Here is a 12,381-nt window from a genome sequence, read left to right on the forward strand (position 1 = left end):
GGTTAATATCCACAATACACACAGAACTTATACAACTTAACACCAAAAAGACAAATAATCTGATTAAACATGGGCAGAGAACCTGAATGGACATTTTTCCAAAGACATACAGATGGCCAACAGACACGTGAAAAGATGCTCAACATCACTAATCACAAGGGAAATGCAAATAAAACCACAATGAGATATCACCTTAGAAAGTTAGAAAGGCTAATATCAAAATGACAGCTAGAAAGGCTAATATCAAAATGACAAGAAATAGCAAGTGTTGCTAAGGACATGGAGAAAAAGGAACTCTCATGCATTGTTGGAGATGTGAATTGGTGCAGCCACTGTGGAAAAAGTGTGGATACTCCTCAAAAAAATTAAAAATAGAATTACCATATGATCCAGTAAATCCACTATTAGGTATTTGCCCAAAGAAAACAAAATCACTAATTTAAAAAGATATATGTACCCCTATGTTTATTGCAGCATTATTGATAATATCCAAGATATGGAAGCAACCTAAGCATCCATCAATAGACAAATGGATAAGGAAAATGTAATATGCATGTGTGCAGTGGAATATTATGCAGTCATGAAAAGGGATGAGATCTTGGATGAGATCTTGTCATTTGAGACAACATGGGTGGGCATACAAGGTATTATGCTAACTCAAATAGGTCTGACTGAGAAAGACAAGTACCATGTGATTTCAGATATAAGTGGAATATAAAAAAAATGGATAAACAAAGAAAAAGCAGATTCAGACCTATAAATACAGAGAACAAACTGATGGTTGCCAGAGAGAAGAGGAGTGGCAGTTGGGCAAAATGGGTGAAGGGAAGAGGGATATGCTGGCTTCTAGTTACGCAATGAACAATCATCAGAATAAAAGGCACGACACAAGGAATGTAGTCAATGCTATTATAATAGTGATTTAATGGGACATACGGTAGCTATACTCGTGGTGAACAGAGCATAATGTATAAACTTGTCAAATCACTAAGTTGAAATAAATGTAACATTGTGTGCCAACTATACTCAATAAATAACTAAAAAGCAATAGTGATTTGTGATAGATCATATTATCTTTGCCTGAGATTGTCAAATAACATTCAATCTGAGTCAAGTGCAAAAAAAAGGTATTATTTCTTAATTTTGTTAATAAATCTTCATAAAGTCCTATTCCTAGAGTGCCTGAGTGGCTCAGTCAGTTAAGTGTCTGACTTGACTTCGGCTCAGGCCATGATCTCATGGTTTCTGAGATCAAGCCCTGCATGGGACTCCATTCTGACAGCACAGAGCCTACTTGGGATTTTCTCTCTCCGTCTCTCTCTGGCCCTCTCTGGCTCCTGTTCTGTCTAAATAAATAAACAAACAAACAAACTTAAAAAACAGTCCTGTTCCCATGTGGTAAACAATGTAACCAAACTTGAAAATTTGCATAAATTTTGCAAGAATTCAAATTTGCATAAATAAATAAATTCAGCATAAATTGTGATGACTGATTGTAATGTACTTCACTATATGACTGCACTCAGTCATACAGCAAGAAGGTTGTTAGACCATGATGGCTTATTACTTTGTCTTAGCTAATTAGAATACAAGTACTTACAAAACTATATTTGTAAAAATCTCCTTGTTGGAATGGGATTGATCAATAGTCACCATTTGGCTTCTGGCTCTATGTTTAATGCTGAGAGTCAATAACGACTTAGCAAGGTGGGTAGGCATCAGATCTGCCAAAATTTTAAAAAACTGTAACACATTTCCTTATAAGATCCTTATGAGATCAAGTGTGCTTAGCAGGGTAAAGTAAGTGACTATGTTTAACTAGAACTTCTGTAGACAATCCACGCCAATGGTACAGGCTACTTAGATGCTGCGATTAGAATCCAGACCTTCTGGGGCAAGGTTGCATTATAAAGCGTTCTCTAGATATTTTATCTTTCTATAAAATAGATTAGACAACTGGCTTCAGGGGATTATTTTAGAGGATACAAAAGACTTCTTTAAGTCCTGATTCACCCACCGGCTTTAATTTTAATTAATTTTGTTTGCCTAACTTAAGGTTTTCCTTCCAATTAAAATCAGAGGCCACCTAAGTTTGGGAGTTATGTAAAAGCATCTTTTCATAAAGCAGAGAGAATTTCAGGAGACTAGATGTAAGGACATCCAATTGAGGATGGGAAAATAACAGACTGGGAAAACTGGGTGCTTAAAGGCACAATTGGCCTGTTCCACATTCCCCCAGGGTCAGCCAGGTATAGCCATTCAAGTATTGAAGACAAGGCACACATTTGGTGCTAGACTTTTTTGATGGGTTAATTGACCCCGAATAATTTTACCTAGCATTTATATTTATACCTTCAATAAACCTATGCTGATCATGCATTCATCAATTACTATTTATTGAACACTTACTATGTACCTGACACTGATGAACACCTGAGAACAAAATATACCAGTTGGGGGAGATGAAAACAAAGGAATGAACAAGTAATTAGATACTGTGTGAAGTGTTGATGGGTAAAAGTGCTAATGAATGAAAACAAATTAAGAAAAGACTTGAGAGTAGAGTGATGTGGGTGGGTGTGAGAATAATTTATTTGGGAAGATCAGGGAAGTCCTCTTCAAGTGCTTATTCCCCTTGGAACAGAGGCCTGAAGAAGTGAGGGAGCCATATGTGGACAGGATAAACGAGCAGTGTAGGCAGATGTCTGGATGGGGCCCCATTTGGAGCAGATGTGGGGACCGCAGACGTAAAGTTCCTCAGCAAGAACGGGTCCCTCTGCTCAAAGACCAGCAAGGTCAGATGGGTGAGCAGGCGTAGACCCTTTGGCCTTATTAGCCACAGCAAGGGCTTTTGACAGTTAGTAAGCACCTGAAAGTAGTTCAACAGGCAATATCAAAACTGGAAGCAATCAACCAAATTACCAGAATACTTCCAAGACTGAATTCAACGGCTGCCTCTGAAAATGGTACAAATCTAGTACCAGAGAACCAAGAAGGAAAATGATTCCAGCGTGAGACAAAATGAGACGTTATCATTGGAAAGGTATTAGTACAAAGAACAAAATTCTATTGTCTTCTCACTGAACTGTAGGTACACTCAGTTCTGCTATAATGCTTGTTTCAAAACTGCAGATCTGTTCCAACACGAATGATATATTAGGGTACAATTTTAGCATAATGCGATTTTGCATTTGCTTATGCAAAATTTTGTCTCGGAGAAACACCAGATGACCACAGAAAACTGCACCCACTTGAACTGAGCCATGTAGGAATGTGCAAAATGCACGCCAGCACAGCTCCGGCCAGGACAATGAGCCACGCCCAGTCCCATCTGGGGTTACAACTTTCTGTCTGATTTCAGATATTCCTCCTTCCACTCCTTATGTTAACTTGCCAGCAGTTCCTTTTGCAAAGGTCGTCCTGTCCCCCTGGGCCCAGTGATCTTCTCTTTAATTCCTACCCAGTCTACTTCGTATTTTTCCTCTCTGTTCTTTTTCTCCCTTGACTTCATTTCTCTCATTTTTCTCTCTTTTTTGTTCCCTTCCTCCAGCACCCTGACCATGGGCTTGGGAGCCATGCAAACAATTCTACAGAAAGTTTCAGGTGTTTCTCAAGGGAAAGGTGCCATAGGTGCTTCAGTATGTATGCATTTCTCAGCCACTGAGCACGTAGCAAACTGAGACAATATGCGAATTTCATGTAGTGTTGCTGCTAAAGCATATATACATTATTTCGTATTCACTTTTTTCCAATCAACACTATAGTATACTGATTTTCCATGTTGGGACATACCTTTCATAGTTATTTCATACACACTGCATTTATTAGAGCACAAGTGATCTGACCATTGCCCTACTGTTAGCATTTAAGTTGTTTCTATTTTTTTTGGCTATTATTGAATCACATCTGCAGTAAATATTGCTCTTTCTCTCTGGGGATTATTTCCTAAAATCCTCTTCCCCAAAGCAGGATTACTGGGTCAAAAGATGTGAACATTTTTTTTAAAAAACCAACTTTATTAAAATATGATTTATAGACACTAACCTGTAATAAGCATGTGAACATTTTCATGGTCCTTGGTATGTCACTGTCGGGAGTGAGGGCAAAGGGAGTTGAGAGGTAGGACAGGGACAAAAATCACAACCATCACTGGGGAAATAAGATGCGTGTCTTTAAACCTTTCTGCAGCTCCAGTTCAAATGGATCTTCTGCAAAAGTCCTTCCCATATCCCCCCAGAAGAATTAATCTCTCTCTTTCCTACATCCTATTTATCAATGATTTTAACGCCACCTCATCTTGGCTGAGAACCCTTTAGTTTACATAGTATGTCTACAATCTCATTTCTCCTGCAGTTTTTAGCCTCATTTTATAGATAAGGAAACTGAGACTCAGATTAAACGCCTTCCCAAGGACACCTAATGAGCCAGAGGCAATGCCAGGTCTTTAAACACAGGGTCCTTTCCTTTACAGAGATATGAAAGGACAACTCATATTAATGGTGAACTTTTCATTTTGGCTTTTGAAATAATGCTGACTTCTCCATGCAGCCTCTCCAAGAGGTTGGGCAGCCTCTCAGTTTTTCGAAACTCCACCAGGGACAAGAAAGCACATCCAGCTGTCTTCAGAACAGTGATTCCTGGCAGGGTGGACTGAGAGGTGGGAGGCAGAAAGGAGGGTAAGAGAATCACCTTCCACAGATTCTGATAACCTGGGGGTGTGCCAGGATCTGGGAAGGGGGTGGGGAGACAAGTGCAGCTTACAAAGAGAATCTGGTAAGCAGCCTAGATGGACCATCGTCAATCAAAACTTAAGATCTGCCAACTGTCCACGGGATCATCGTTTCTCATCTGGTTCCATTCGGGACATTCCCATCACAATGGGATTTCCTGCTTATGGACCATTTAATTCTGATTACAAACTATTCCTAGACACACACACACACACACACACACACACACACACACACACACACACAAAGGTGTAAGATTAAAGAACATTTGAACCAATACAATGGGAGATCAAAGAAGGGCATTTCAACCCCTCTTCATAATAATCCTGGGAAGAAATGTGTCCTACTAATGGCTGAGTGGCCCAGGGGGAAAAGGGCTGGCCTAGAAATCATGAATGCCAATGAACATGAAAACCAGTGGGTTGTTAAAAGTATTCTCTATATCTACCTAGTGAAAGCCTGCTGGGAAGTTCCTCTTCCTTCCTTCATCTGCTGCCTGGGATGCAGATGTGTTAGCTGGAGCTCAGCAGTTGATTGAAACCATGAGGTGTGAAACCATGAGGGAGAGTGCTGCAAGCTGCAAGGACCCCAAGGACTGCATGGACTGCCCCACTGCCTGCACTGGTGACCCCTGGACTTCTCTTATGTGAGAAAAGAATCAGAGTGAAGGGCCAAGTCCAACAAAGGGGATCAATCACAGAGGGTCTCTTGCAGAGTGTACCCCAACCCCTCATAGCTGACGGCGCAAGCTTCCTCTGCAGGGTACATCCTGATTCTCATCTTTTCCAATGCTTGCAGGTTGGATCTGGACTTTGGTCTGATAGGAGGCCTTGTACAGGATCCGGTCTGGAATGAGGGTATGTATGGTAGAGAGGAAACAACACCTACATGGTCACTAACGTATTAGTGCAGGTGCCTGCCTGGAGGAGAGCTTTTCAGTCTGCGCATGGGGAAGGATTAGCTTTTATTTTATTTTTTAAAAATGTTTATTTATTTTTAGAGAGAGACACACAGAATGCCAGCAGAGGAAAGACAGAGAGAGAGAGAGAGAGAGAGAGAGAGAGAGAGAGAGAGACTCAGAAGGAGGCTCTAGGCTCTTAGCTGTCAGCACAGACCCCAACGCAGGGTTCAAACCCACAAACCATGAGATCATGACCTGAGCTGAAGCCAGACGCTCAACCAACTAAGACACGCAGGTGCCCCAAGGATTAGTTTTTAAATGCCCGATCTGTAGTGGACTGATACTTTTATAAAAAACAACTAAAATGAAAAAATTTTTAAGTGCTAAAACTCATGCTTTTAATTACTAGATTGAACAGATATAAAATTACTCTATCAAATTGCTATAAAACTTTCTAATCACAGATGCTCTCAGGTTGTGTACTTGTCTCGCTGAGTACTGGTCACAATCCACAGACTAATTCTGGTCTGTAGACCACACTTTGGATAGCATGGACCTTTTAACCTATACCCAAAAGGAATACCGTGTGTGTGTGTGTGTGTGTGTGTGTGTGTGTGTGTGTGATATATATTAATTGAAATGTCTCATCAAGATAGAGTGAATAATCCTATGTTAGATCATTTTTATACTGAACAATGCTATAATAAATGTAAGTAATCTGACAAGGTCACCACTGGTTAGTTTTCACCAGCTTGTTGGAGGCAGTGAAGTGAGTGAAAGACAATTCACTAAAGGTCTTAGACTCCCATAGCTAAACACATTGTTGGGCCAATGAATCCACCCTCCCTGCCTCCAGTTTTCTGGTTATGTGAGATAATATAAATTACCTTTTGGCTCAAGCCATTTTAAGTAGGGGTTTCATTTACTCGTAGGCAAAAACTTCTTACAAGTTCTGGATGCTGACCTTCAGTCCATATGCTGATCCTTAAATAATGTGGCCATGCCCTCAGTCGGTAGCACTAAAGGTCTGCTTATAGTCTCTCTCAAAGAGAGAGGTTTGCTGGTTAATAGTCAAGAGCCTGGTTGAAAGTTGTGGTTTTAAGGCTGGGTTTTCCTACTCATTCTTCTGATAATCTTGGAACATTCTGGAACATCAGAAAGCTGTACAATTTGATCAGGTTGTTTGGACCCATACATGGTTGTTCACACTGTGTTGTGACTTGGCTTAGATATAGTTGTTTCTGGCTCACAAAAGGGGATTCCGGAAGAGACACCTGTGGGAAACATTCACATTTATCACCTGTACCTTGTTGAGGATATTGCTTACAATATTACCCAGAGCCTTAGATTGCCATTAAATCCAAATGCCAGGAAAATCTTCATCTTCCCTAAGGTACTAATATGGGTTTTCTTCCAGAAATTTAACTATTTTCTTTTTTGTTCCATCTGCTTAAGGAACTATGAAGGCAAAATATAAGGTGCACCTTCAATAACTGCAGACCCTACGTATTAGCTCCTTTAGCATTTCTCCCATCTTGATCTTCCACTCCCATCTATATTATTCTCATTCTCAATTTTCAAATTTGTTGTAATTTTAATTGTAAAGCTCCTCAGATCAAACCTGCTAACCCTCTTTTCAATGTCTGACTACAGATTAAATCAGATTACTATGAAATTCAAGGGCAGGTTTGAAGAAAAAATAATTCATAAATATAAGCCATCCTTAAGGGTGTGGGGAGGGCAAACGGATGATTTTTGGTGATGGAAGGGGGATGGAAAATAGATGTCAGGTGACAACTTAAGCTGGTCCTCTACCAAAGAATTGGAAACCATCTGATGGGCAAATGGATTTGTTACCTACAGTTAAAGCTGTAGGCCCCCCTTGGGATGCCTGGGTAGCTCAGTCAGTTAGGTGTCCAACTTCGGCTCAGGTCATGATCTTGTGGTTCGTGAGTTCGAGCCCCACGTTGGGCTCTGTACTGATAGCTCAGAGCCTGAGGCCTGTTTCAGATTCTGTGCCTCCCTCTCTCTCTGCCCCTCCCCTGCTCATGCTTTGCATACCCTCCCCCACCCCCACCTCAAAAATAAATAAACATTAAAAAAATTGTTTTTAAGCTGCAGGCTTTCTTAATACCATACTAGTATTTTAAGTATTTACTTGAAGCCCAGAAGGTGTTCACACTCCCAAGTCGATACACCAAAGCAGGCTTTGGCAAAGGTGAAGAGAATGCCTTCCTTTTGTAAAGTGAGAGGATAGTAGTTTTGAAAAGATTGCTAGAAAAGGAAAACTAGTGTGTATGGGCTGAACTGTATCTCCCCCAAACTTCATACGTTGAAGGCCTAAGCCCCAGTATATCAGATATGACTATATTTGGAGACAGGGCCTTTAAAGAAATAATTAAGTTAACATGTGGCCATTAGGATAGACCCTAATAATGACTAATGTCCTTATAAGAGGAAATTCGGACACCCAAGGAAATACCAGGAGAGCACAGAGGAAAGACCGTGTGGAAAGGCATCACAATGGCAGCCATCTTTAAGCCAAAGAGAGAGCCCTCGTGGGAAACTAACCTTGCTAACGCCTTGAACATTTCCTCCAACATTTCCAGAAATAAATGTCTGCTGTTTAAGCTCCCAAGTGTGCTAGCAAACTAAGACACAGTGTGACACCTCAACTTTCTGAGTTTTCTCAGTCACATCTTTCTTTTTAAGTCTGTGCATTAGGACTATGTAAGAACATATACCAAGACAAAAAAGACTGGAAAGAAATCAGCCACGTGCTAACGATGTATGCATTAGGATGTATATACGTACACAAATTATTTTTATATCTTCTATTTTTAAAAATGTGACATAGTTGTATTCTTTTTCCTGCTTTAAAAATAACTTACTTTGAAACTGCTTAAAACTCACAAATAGGTGGATCATTTTTAAAAAGGAATGCAGTGGAACTGGAGATCTAGAATGGATTCCTTTGAAACCACCCAAGTTTGTGTAGCCCTTGGAGGGTGTACCCGACACAAACCCCAGTTGGAGGCCCTGCCGATTACATAACTTATTTGACCCATTTTGACCCATTTACTCTTTACATCCCATTCTGCATCCATCTGATAATAACCACTTGGACTGCTTGTCCAGACGCCTTTCACCTGTTGTCAGCATCTTGCTCATTCTAGGTCTAGATCTTATGCTCTGAATCCCATGAGTCTTGATCTCCCCTAACCCGGCAATGAATAGTCCTACCTTGTCCTACCTGTCTTTTATAGTGTGATTACTCTGATTTGTATCATACTTAGTTCTCTATGTTTTTGTGCTCTCTTCATTGCACAAATGTTTGCTGAGTAGCTACTATGTGTAAGCATGGATCTGAGGAAATAGTAGGGAACAAAACAAAGTCCCTCCTCTCATGATGCTTCCTACAGATGGGAAGACAGATAATAAACAAATGAACACCTACAGTGTCCAGTGGTGACCCAGGCTGTGAAGAATAATGGAGCAGGGTGAGAAGCCAGAGAGAGGGAGGTGTGGGTAAGAAGGCATGCTAGTTGGATAGGGGCATGAGGAAGACCATGCTAGCTGGATAGGGGCATTGAGGAAGGAACCCCTAATGAGGGGACACTAGCCCAGTGGTTTTCGAAATGTGGGACCAGCAGCAGCAGCAGCATCTGGGAACTTGTTAAAATGCACATTCTCAGGGCCCTAACCTAGACCTAACGAATCAGACACCCTAGGAGTGAGCCCCATATCTGTGTTTTAACAAACCCTCCAGGGCATTCCGATGCTGGCTAAAGCCCGAGACCCGCTATGTAAGTCCATAAGACTCATCAGCTGGCATTTACATGGCCATCTCTGAATTATCCTCTAGAATTCTCCTCTGGTGCAGGGCCTTGCACACATATCAAGTGGTCCACGAATGTCTTTAGGCTGGATGGAGTAAGGCACTTTTCTTTGCTCAAGCTGTTCACCCCAGCCTCCATGAGGAATAGTGATGCTTTTGTCGCACATCCATGATGCCTTGGTTTCCTAATCTCTTCTCACTTTTCCTTGCCCTCTTTCAATTCTCCGTCTACATTATTTCCCTTTACACTATTACCTTTTTACTTTACTTTGTTTGACATGTACCTTCTCTTTCCTCTCATATTCTCTAATAAACAAGAGACATACCCATGTACTTCCCCTTTGATCCAGGTAATTCTGAAAATCAAATTCCTCCTAAACACAGCCACATAGTTCCTGTTTGAGTTCAACTGAAAGTAAAATCGTAGTCATTCAGTCATTCACTCATTCATTCGTTTGTTCTTTCAGCATCTACTATGTGCCGGACATGGTTTCAGGCAGGGGTATATCTGTAAAGGGCCTGAGAGTAAATATTTTAGGCTTTGCAGGCCAAGAAGCAATGTCCTCAACTCTTTTTTTTTTCAAGATTTTTATTTTTAAGTAATCTCTCTACCCAACATGATGTGGGGGGGGGGGTTCTGATCTACAACCCCAAGATCAAGAGTTGCATTCTCTACTGAGCCAGCCAGGTGCCCCAGTAATGTCCTCAATTCCTGAAGCAGCTTCTCTCACCAAAAAGCCAGTAGTGGTTTTGTTTTTGTGCGTATGTGTGGTTTTTTTGTGTTTTTTTGTTTTGTTTTGTTTTGTTTTGTTCAGATTCTAAAATGTAAAAACTATTCTTAGCTTGCTGGCTACATAAATACTAGGGTTGGGCTGGATTTGACCCTGGGCTATTGTTTGCTGACCCCTGGTTTTAGACACTGGCGATACAACATTGAATGGGATAGATGAACACGACTTCTGTCATGGAACTTACATTATGGTTGAGGGAGACAGGAAATAAATATAATAAATTAAATGATATGTAAGAAATGCTTAGTGCTATGGGGAAAATAGAGAAAGGTGGGAACACTGGGAATGTGACAGGAGGGAACTATGAATTTTAAATAAGGTGGTGAGGAAAAGCTTCAATGAAAAAGTGTCAGTTGAGCAAAGACTAAAAGAAAGTCAAGGAATGATCCATGAGGCTGTGCAGAGGAAGAGTATACCAGGCAGAGAAACAGTCAGTACAAAGGTCCTGAGGTTAGAATAGGCCTGGTATGGGAAGTGGCCAGAGGAGCCAGAGAAAGAATGAGAGAGGAGAGTGGTAGGTGAGGTCAGTGTGTATAGTCATGTGTTGTATGTGTGCATGTGCTTGTGTGGTGTTTGGGATGCGAGCAGAGGAGCAGTTGTTGAAAAAGGGATGTTCAGGAGTACCTCCTGGTCCCTGAACTCTGTCTTACATCCTGAGCCTGATCCCAGTTTGCTCCTCCCAATTAAGTCAGAAAGGATCTGATATCAGCCCCTGTCCAGAGTCATTCCACCTGATTCTCTGTCATGGCTGAACCCGGGCCAGCAGTGGGAGTACAAGCTGCTGAACAGGGCCTCGGTTCTAAGGGAGAACTGAAAACTCCACTAGAACATTCAGGTAACTTCTCAGATTTGAAATGAAGGGAAAAAATAAAGGATTTCCTGTTAGAGTTGAAAGGTTCTGGCTTTGAAAGGACCACGTCGGAAAGGACTGGGTGTTTTGGGTGGTTGTTTACAGGATCTTTACTGGAGGAGAGAAAATAAACCACTTCCTAGGAAAGGAAAGACCTCCCCTCCACACCCCAATCAATGTGCATCATGAGGAAAGGAATGCAGGTGGCTCTGGTTTAGGGCATCCTTAGGCATATCCAGGCCAGCTGTGACTTGGGTGGCCAGAATTCAGGCTTAAGAGGGTGCACTCTTACGCTGAAATACAAACAGAAATGGACTTTGGGAATTGGGACCCTCGTTAACTCTGGTCTTGATCCTAAGTTATCCCCAGTGGGCCTGCTACCACCCATTGGCTTTATATAAACTTGCTTTACTTACATAAAATTCACCTATTTATATGGATAACTATATATTGTGATTGTACACATATAATATGCAATGATAATGCATGTAATTTTAGACGATCTTACTGATAGAGTAGGCAGTTAGTTAGACGTGAGCTAGAGGCTAGGATGGTGATAAGTTACACATTAGAAGCCTGGGGACACAACATCCTGACTTTGAGGCTTCCAAGACCTCAGGGCTAAAAGACCAGGAGCCACAGGTGCAGAACATGTACCCTCCTCTTCAACCTTTGTCCCAGGGTAACCTATAGCTTCATTATATTTACTTGGGGTTTCGATCTTCCCCCACCCCCAGAAGGGGAAGTTGGCCATGACACTTTGGACAAGGACCTTGTAGGGCCTAAAGCTCCCCCTCCCAACTGGTGGGGAGGCATTCCTGAGATGATTGGAAACAACCTAGCTATGACCCATAACCTGTGCAAACATATAACCCGGTGCGGACGCCACCTCTGGGCCTGCCCGCTCTCCCACCTTGAGAATGTACTGTCCTTAATAAACTGCTTTGTGCTTGCCACCTTCTTTCTGGTTGTCTTTACTTGAGCGTGGATATCACATAAACCTTTCCTGGGAAATCCAACAACCAAGACCCGAACAAGGCCGGCCCCAGAACAGTGCCTGTGAGCACTAAGCCGAGCGTGAGCTCCGTGACAGCCCACGAGGCCCTCCCCCAGCCCTCACGACCCACCCGTCACGCTAGACGCACCAGCTATTCTGCACCCCTGCCTGCCAGATTCCTGAGCTTCACCCTTTCTCCTCCTTTCTCCTCCCAGCCTTTGGGTAAGCTCCTGCTCGTCTCTCAAACCCTGCTCAGTTACCTTATTGGGTTTTC

This window comes from Lynx canadensis, chromosome D2 (genome assembly GCF_007474595.2).
Source record: "Lynx canadensis isolate LIC74 chromosome D2, mLynCan4.pri.v2, whole genome shotgun sequence".
Lineage (NCBI taxonomy): Eukaryota > Metazoa > Chordata > Mammalia > Carnivora > Felidae > Lynx > Lynx canadensis.